Raw genomic sequence first — 9,066 nt, forward strand, 5'->3', positions numbered from 1 at the left:
GAAGGGAAGAATGATAGAAAAGTTAGGAATCTAAGATGTCTGTTTCAAACTCTGCAGGGACGAGAAGTGGCTGAAAGAGGTTATCATGGCGGTCTGATCTCTGAATGGAAAAGATGAGGAAAGAGAACGTCTGCATCAGAGGAAACATCACTAGATGTAAGAGGTATGTGGGGCTGTATCAGTAGGGTTGGGGGGATAGGTTGGATTGAGAATTTGGCACTGGGGGGGGGGGGGGGGGGAAGGGGCCTATAGCGCCATTTCAATTTTTGTCTCAGGCAGCAGAAAGGCTAGAATTGGCCCTGCACCTGCCCCATCATTGTATGAACAAAGTGTATACCTTAATGGCAGCCATATTCCCTAATGACAGAGGCCTCTTTCAGCAGGATAATGCCCCGCCACATTGCACCACATTGCAAATATTGTTCAGAAATTGTTTGAGCAACATAAAAAAGAGTTTGAAGCAATGACTTGTCCTCCAATTTCCCCAGATCCACAGATCTGTGGGATGTGCTGGAAAGTCCAATTCACGGAGACTCCCCCTGAACTTGGGTTATCCCAAGAACAGCATTTATCACCTCTACCAGCGGTTGGGCACTCACCATTCACTTCGGTAATATAGATGGAGTCTGAGTCTAAGTCAGTCCCCTAAAAGTGAATGGGGCAGTAGACCAAAATTCAATCAGGAAACTTGAGGACCCTGTTCTCAGGATCATGGAGGTCCCAGTGGTCATACCCCAAGCAATCCAACATTTATCATCTATCCTGTGGAGAGGTGATCAATGCTGTTTGTTGGATAACCCCTCGTAACATCTTGGTGCCAGACACCACTGGGCAATGGGAATCTTTGGAGGTCTTATGGAATCTATGGCTATATGGGTCAGAACTGTTTTGGGAGCCCAGTGGTTTATATACTATGATTGAACAGGGTATTTCTGTGGTAAAGATCTTTCCGCACTCCAAACCTTAATGAATGGAAATTATCTGGCTAACTTTTCTGATAGATTTAGTTATCATCACTGGGCATATAGACACAGTATAGTCACACGAGCTAATGATAAATCCATAGACCTGGTCAATACTCTAATCACTGACATGTTTTCTTTACCTCTGACACAGCAGAAGTGAAATGTAATGTTCCAAGATAGCGAAGAGAGCCAGCAGTCAAGTGCGGTAGGCCCTTTAAAGGGGTTTTCTGGTCCGACCCCCTGTTGTGATTTTTTTTTGTCTAAGCATGCTAATGGTAAAGTATTATCTTTTGTTTGCTTGTGCATTATAAATCCATAATGGTTGTATATGGGCAGCAATTAGTTAAAACTGGCAGTCTTACGTTGCCGGGGGCCCCCTGGTTAGTTAGTCTTTGCTCAGCAGGCCTAGAGGAAGTGCATGTGTGAGTTACTCACAGCTATTGGGAAAAGCCTACTCTGTGATATGGAGAAGGACAATGTATATAGCAATGAATGATAGATACTGGCGCTCCCACTGACAGAAGTAATGGGGGAGCTTAAAATATAACTTTTACTTATATAGTTAAAACATAGCGCCACACACAAATAAATGGTAATAATGATAAATATGGCTTAAGAGATAAGGAACAGTCTTACCATTCCGACGCAACCCTGGTTGGAATCAACCGAGCGTGGTGAGGAGGAAGCACCACGTCCAGGCTGGGATTTAGGTATGGTCGTTTAGGTGTAGACAGTGCAGGGAACCGATGTCCCTAGAAATCCCTGGTTGGGGATGAGGCCATTGCTAATGCGGCCCTGTCTGTCTATACAGAGTTCCTACCCCGCAAGGGGCGGCCCTGTCTGGATACCTTACACTAAAATAGGGAGGTGTCCATAATAAGCCCTATTGGATAGTTCCCGACGTGTCACGTTTCAAGTGGTCTATCATCAGGGGAATTGATCCGGGATAGGTGCAAAAAGATAGTCCTACAAAGAGAATATAATCAACATAAGACTGTAGACAACATAAAAGATGGTTCACAGGAATGGGAACTATATGAAGACTAAACAGGGACATACTTTGGATCAATGGATCATTAGGATGTAAGAACAGGACAACAATGGTCCCTTGTGAACTGGTAGACCCCACAAGTTGCTGGGGGGGCACCACTGGGGCAGCTGAAATAATTCCTTCAGCTGCACGCCGATTACCATGCGAAGCGCCATGTTTATAGGCGCAACGCGCGCCCTGTAACTCCCGGAATCACGTGGTCTGCTCATCTGACGACAAAGTCACGCTCCACTATCAGGCGCGTCCGCGGGTGAAACGCAGCGCGCCGGCCGGTGGAACGCAGCGCCCGGTCACGTGGGGCGGGTGAGAGACAGGCAAGAGCTATGCGCGCGTTGCTAGGCAGAAGGGAGACGCCAGTGAGTGCACTGACGTCTAATACATGCTGCGACAGAGCGGACAATATAGTCAAGGCTCCTAGGACAATTTGGAAAGCATTTAATGCAGGAAATCAGGTAACATGGCATATATGCTCATATATAAGCAGAAACAGAGAGAAACATACTAGTGAACAAAAGAAGAAATAAAAGATAAAAAATGGGGAGAAACTAGGGGAAGAGGGACTATAAAATAAAATCTGTGATATACTCTGGTCAGTAAAGAGAGACTTTATTTGCTGTAACCAAATAGGCCAGGTCGTTGCCTACACCATCATTTTCTGACCCTTCTACCTACCCTGCCAACCATCCACTATCAAGGGGCACCCCAGCCACCACTAGGCAGAAGCCCCCAAAAGTTCAGAGTGTGCCCCAAGGGAAGAAAGGGTGCACCCTCCATTCACTGCATGGCCCCAGTGAGGATTCACTTCAATGGAACGGCTCCATCCTATTCATGTGTATAGGAATGAGCCGTCCCATTGAAGTGAATAGGACGGCTTGCAATTAAAGCTGCTCACCACTGCGATGTTGATGGTCTTCTCTTCATACAGCTGATCGGCAGGGATGCTGGGAGTCAGATCCCCGCCGATCTGATATTGATGACCTGTCCTGAGGAGAGGTCATCAATATTAAAATCCCGGAAAACCCTTTTTAAGGCTGGTTTCAGTAAAAGTACTTTCACACTAGCGTCGCTGGATACCAGCAGGCCGTTCTGTCGCCGGGACTGCCTACTGGATTCGGCAATCTGTATGCAAACGGATACCATTTGTAGATGGATCCGGATGCGAATCCGTCTCTCACAAATGTATTGCAATACCGGATCAGTCTCTCCGGTTGTCATCTGGAAAAACGGTCCGCAAAACCGGATGCATTTTTCTGGAACACTTAGGGCTGGATCCGGCATTAATGCATTTCAACACGGCAAGTGTTCCGGAATTTTGGACGGGGAAAATGCTGCGGTATTTTCTCCGTCCAAAAATTGTACAGTAACTCAACAGAAGACATCCTGATGCACACGGAACGGATTGCTCTCCATTCAGAATGCATTAGGATAATGATCAGTTTTTTTTTCCGGTATTGAGCCCCTAGGACCGAACTCAATACCGGAAAAGAAAAACGCTAGTGTGAAAGTACCCTAACCCAATAAATGGCTATTGTCCATATTTAAATGATGCTGCGAGCATAGGACAGAAGACCTGTAGTCAGGCTTCAACTCCCCGCATCATACTGTAGGTAAGTGTCAATCAGCCTGACCAGAAAACGTGCCCATTATAGGAATGCTTTTTTCTGGACGACACATGGCTGTGTGAAACCAGCCTAAATCATGACCTGTTGGGAGGACTTGAGGATTAGAGCTGAAAAACACTGTGGTTGAAGACAATGTTTAGAACTGCCTATATTTTTTTGTCAACTGTCGTTTTTGTCACTTTTTTTTACTAATTTGCTGATTTACTAACCCTATAGATGGCATAGTATAGACTGCAAATAGTGAACTTTGTCGCTCCCTGTGTGATGTTCGCTGTGTATAGGGTTCCCACCCCAGTCATAATTAAGAAAAAATCACAGCAACAATTCTTTCTTTGTTCACTGTGTTTCTCATTTATTTCGGAACAGTAACAAATGCGGCAATACGTGTAAATGTTTTCGACATAGAAAAGAACAGTACACAATTGGACCAAAATTAGGTATAAATGAAAAATAATAAAAAACCTACTACAATGACTGAAATAATACAAAACTGAAATAAAATAAATGACATAAATCTACTGTCTCGTAAGTTATCAGGAGAAGAGATCTTAAGACCACTAGAGTGTCCACCTGAGGTACGGGCGCTATCCGGCGGCAGGAAAGTAGTGGTGTACAGAAGAGAGTAAGCTGGGTCAGCTGTAAGTGGTGGCCCGGAAGCACATATCAAGCGCAGGGATCGACGGCAGGAAGTGTATGGGGGTTTGGAACGCACGGCGGCCGGAAGTTGCGCTCCAATGGCAGAAAGGTGTACAGGGATGAAGGGCAAACCTAGAAGGTGAGGAAAAAGGGGGAGGAGAGATGGATTGACGGGATATTATAGGATAAGGCAATGTAAATGACAGGAAATAATCGAAATGAGAGAATAAGAGAAAATAGGGGAAAAAGAAATCGAGAAATAGAATGATAGAAAATGGAAAACAAAAATATAAAAATTCCCTCCCCTTCTAGGTTTGCGCATCATCCCTGTACACCTTTCTGCCATTGGAGCGCAACTTCTGGCCCGATACACTTCCGGTGTTTGGAACGCACAGCATCCTGCACTCGATCCCTGCGCTCAATACGTGCTTCCGGGCCACCACTTACAGCTGGGGACGCCCACTCTTCTTATTTAAGAGGGCCCAGCTTACTCTCTTCTGTACACCACTACTTTCCTGGCTCCGGATAGCGCCCGTACTTCAGGTGTATGTCACCCCCAAACTTTTTCTTCATTCACCACCTAACTGTGGCACATGTAAGTCCCTTATAGTATTTAGTGTATAGTATATAGTATACACTGGCTCGAGATTATCTATGACCTACGTGTTTAGTTATGTCTGCCACATACGTACCTATTATAAATACGAACGGTATGCCCCTAGTCCTATGGTATACCAATTTGCTTGTACATGGGGGAAATTTATATTGATTACCTACGTGTTTTGACCAGTATGCCCCCTTTTTTCAGACTATGTTGATGGCTCTGTATTTAGCATTTGATACACCTATGTGCTCATTGCATATAGGACCAATATACATATATACATACCTTAATAAGATATATACCAGACGTCCGGATCCCCCAACTACTGACGTCATGTCCACCTGAGTGAAGCCTGAAGAACTCTAGTGGTCTAAAGATCTCTTCTCCTCATAACTTACGAGACAGTAGATTTATGTCATTTATTTTATTTCAGTTTTGTATTATTTCAGTCATTGTAGTACAAACCGGATTCCAAAAAAGTTGGGACACTAAACAAATTGTGAATAAAAACTGAATGCAATGATGTGGAGATGGCAAATGTCAATATTTTATTTGTAATAAAACGTAGATGACAGATCAAATGTTTAATCCGAGTAAATGTATCCTTTTAAACGAAAAATACGTTGATTCCAATTTTCACGGTGTCAACAAATCCCAAAAAAGTTGGGACAAGTAGCAATAAGAGGCTGGAAAAAGTAAATTTGAGCATAACGAAGAGCTGGAACACCAATTAACACTAATTAGGTCAATTGGCAACATGATTGGGTATAAAAAGAGCTTCTCAGAGTGGCAGTGTCTCTCAGAAGCCAAGATGGGTAGAGGATCACCAATTCCCACAATGTTGCGCAGAAAGATAGTGGAGCAATATCAGAAAGGTGTTACCCAGCGAAAAATTGCAAAGACTTTGCATCTATCATCATCAACTGTGCATAACATCATCCGAAGATTCAGAGAATCTGGAACAATCTCTGTGCGTAAGGGTCAAGGCCGTAAAACCATACTGGATGCCCGAGATCTCCGGGCCCTTAAACGACACTGCACCACAAACAGGAATGCTACTGTAAAGGAAATCACAGAATGGGCTCAGGAATACTTCCAGAAACCATTGTCAGTGAACACAATCCACCGTGCCATCCGCCGTTGCCAGCTGAAACTCTACAGTGCAAAGAAGAAGCCATTTCTAAGCAAGATCCACAAGCTCAGGCGTTTTCACTGGGCCAGGGATCATTTAAAATGGAGTGTGGCAAAATGGAAGACTGTTCTGTGGTCAGACGAGTCACGATTCGAAGTTCTTTTTGGAAATCTGGGACGCCATGTCATCCGGACCAAAGAGGACAAGGACAACCCAAGTTGTTATCAACGCTCAGTTCAGAAGCCTGCATCTCTGATGGTATGGGGTTGCATGAGTGTGTGTGGCATGGGCAGCTTGCATGTCTGGAAAGGCACCATCAATGCAGAAAAATATATTCAGGTTCTAGAACAACGTATGCTCCCATCCAGACGTCATCTCTTTCAGGGAAGACCCTGCATTTTTCAACAAGATAATGCCAGACCACATTCTGCATCAATCACAACATCATGGCTGCGTAGGAGAAGGATCCGGGTACTGAAATGGCCAGTCTGCAGTCCAGATCTTTCACCTATAGAGAACATTTGGCGCATCATAAAGAGGAAGGTGCAACAAAGAAGGCCCAAGACGATTGAACAGTTAGAGGCCTGTATTAGACAAGAATGGGAGAGCATTCCTATTTCTAAACTTGAGAAACTGGTCTCCTCGGTCCCCAGACGTCTGTTGAGTGTTGTAAGAAGAAGGGGAGATGCCACACAGTGGTGAAAATGGCCTTGTCCCAACTTTTTGGGGATTTGTTGACACCATGAAATTCTGATTCAACATATTTTTCCCTTAAAATTGTAAATTTTCTCAGTTTAAACTTTTGTTCCGTGATTTATGTTCTATTCTGAATAAAATATTAGAAGTTGGCACCTCCACATCATTGCATTCAGTTTTTATTCACGATTTGTATAGTGTCCCAACTTTTTTGGAATCCGGTTTGTACGTTTTTTATTATTTTTTATTTATACCTAATTTTGTCCAATTGTGTACTGTTCTTTTCTATGTCTTTAGTGTTTGATGAAGGCCTGCGAGCCGAAAACGTTTACACGTATTGCCGCATTTCTTACTGTTCCGAAATAAATGAGAAACACAGTGTGAACAAAGAAAGAATTATTGCTGTGATTTATTCTTATAGTATAGACTGCACCAGATTTACCACAGGGGATTAGGCTGGATGAATAGATGGTGAAGGTATAGGCACTTTTCTCTGACTCTGTACCAGATTTTTACACCACAACTCTGGTGCAAAACGGTCCATAGTAGGCCCTGTTCCTTTCTTCAAAGCCCCAGAAACCTTGTCGAGCATGTTATAAAAAAAAATTTAGAAGCCCTAGATGTGCCAAATGGTGCTAATTTGTGCCACATTTTAGACAGTTTTTTTTTGTGCAGACACATTAGTAAATTGGGCCCTTGTCTATTACCTCAGTTTAGATGAGAAGTGTCACAGCGATTTCCGTGTAGGCTGGCTGCATGCACCCTTGCGTACTGGCTGCAGGCTGAATTCCTGTGCAGGCTGGTTGCTTGGGGCTGCGTGCTGGCTGCAGGGTCAGTGAACTCGCCTGTTGATGTTGCCATCCCCGTGTCAGTCTGTCTGCGGTTTCCCGGGTTGGTTGTGCTCTGGTGTACTGGCTGTATTGCGAGAAAAGTGGTATGGCTGTCACATCACCAGACCAAACAAGGATCAGGTCATCGATGTAACGGCCATACCACCTGATATACTCCACAAATGGGTGGGTGTCGATGAGGAGAAAGTTTCTTTCCCACCATGCCATAAAAATATTAGCTATGGAGGGAGAGAACTTAGCCCCCATTGACACCCCAGATGTCTGTAAAAAGACCAGTACTGTCTGTACCTGGATGTTTTAAAATTTGCAAAAAATAAAGTGCTATTGGAAATTCGCTAAGAAAAGGCTGGACCAATCTCCTGTTTTTTACCTATATCAATTTGGCTTCCAATCCGGGTGAGGAAGCGGTCCGTGCCGCCATGAATGAAGTTTCCAGACAGGTGAGAGCTGCTCTGATCACCCTTTGATAGACTGAATCTGTACCTGTATCGCTGTCTGACCCTGCTGGTACCATTGTTGGTATCTACTGGTCTGCTGGACCAGCTACCACTGACTCGGTTTACGTTCTGGATTCGCCCCTGGCAACTACCGTGACTCAAGTCTCTCCTCACCACTAGAGGCACTAGTGAAGACCTGGTGTTGCTTAGTTACGCCCCTCCAGAGTATTGCCAGTCAGTGGCACAGTGGGCACACACCTGCTGGTTCGTTACAAGAAGATGCTGAAAACACATTTAGAAACTGAAGTAGCACAAAAAGACACCCAAAATGTAAAAAATTGCATGCAGTTTTCAATCATGTCAATGAAAAAAAGTCTCATGTAAATGTACCTTTAGAGTCCATATCATATCCACAATATCTAAATCCCCAAAAGGTGTACTAAACCACCCTATTTAATTAATTTTATAGCATCAACATATTCCATGGCGCAGTACAACCCATGCCCCCACTAGTTTGTAGCTGGCCAGCTAAGACCTTTTCCTAGGTTGTTAATATAGCTTATATGTTTATACAGCTAGACCTGCAAATAACCTTAATACAGTTCCTATATTTATATGCTAAAGACAAAAGCAGAGTTACTTACTGTGACTTCATGTTTTTGGATGTCATGTAACCGTTATATATTGTGTTCACAGAAGCAGAAAAGATAATATGCCTTTAAGATTCATTATATGTATGTGAGGAAAGCTCAATGACACAGCAGAAACAACAGAAAGCATAGAGTTAAAATGTTACTGCCCAGGAGTCTTGGCCAATCACAGCTAATCTTACACTCAGCCTGTGTGGGAAATTCCCCTAGCTAGAATCATTACACCAGAGAGGGGAGCTGAACAGATATTCACTCCACTAAGAGCTGTGTTTTATGGAAGCAAGAGGCCAAAATAGGTATTTAGAACAGTTATATAATGTTCCTATTGTTAATGTAGTGTTTAGAACTGTATACTGAACCAGTTATATATGTGTTTACTTACTTACAGTTTTACCAAATTGCAAATTGCATACAAACTGCGA

The sequence above is a fragment of the Bufo bufo genome, chromosome 11 (genome assembly GCF_905171765.1).
Source record: "Bufo bufo chromosome 11, aBufBuf1.1, whole genome shotgun sequence".
NCBI classification, from domain to species: Eukaryota; Metazoa; Chordata; class Amphibia; order Anura; family Bufonidae; genus Bufo; species Bufo bufo.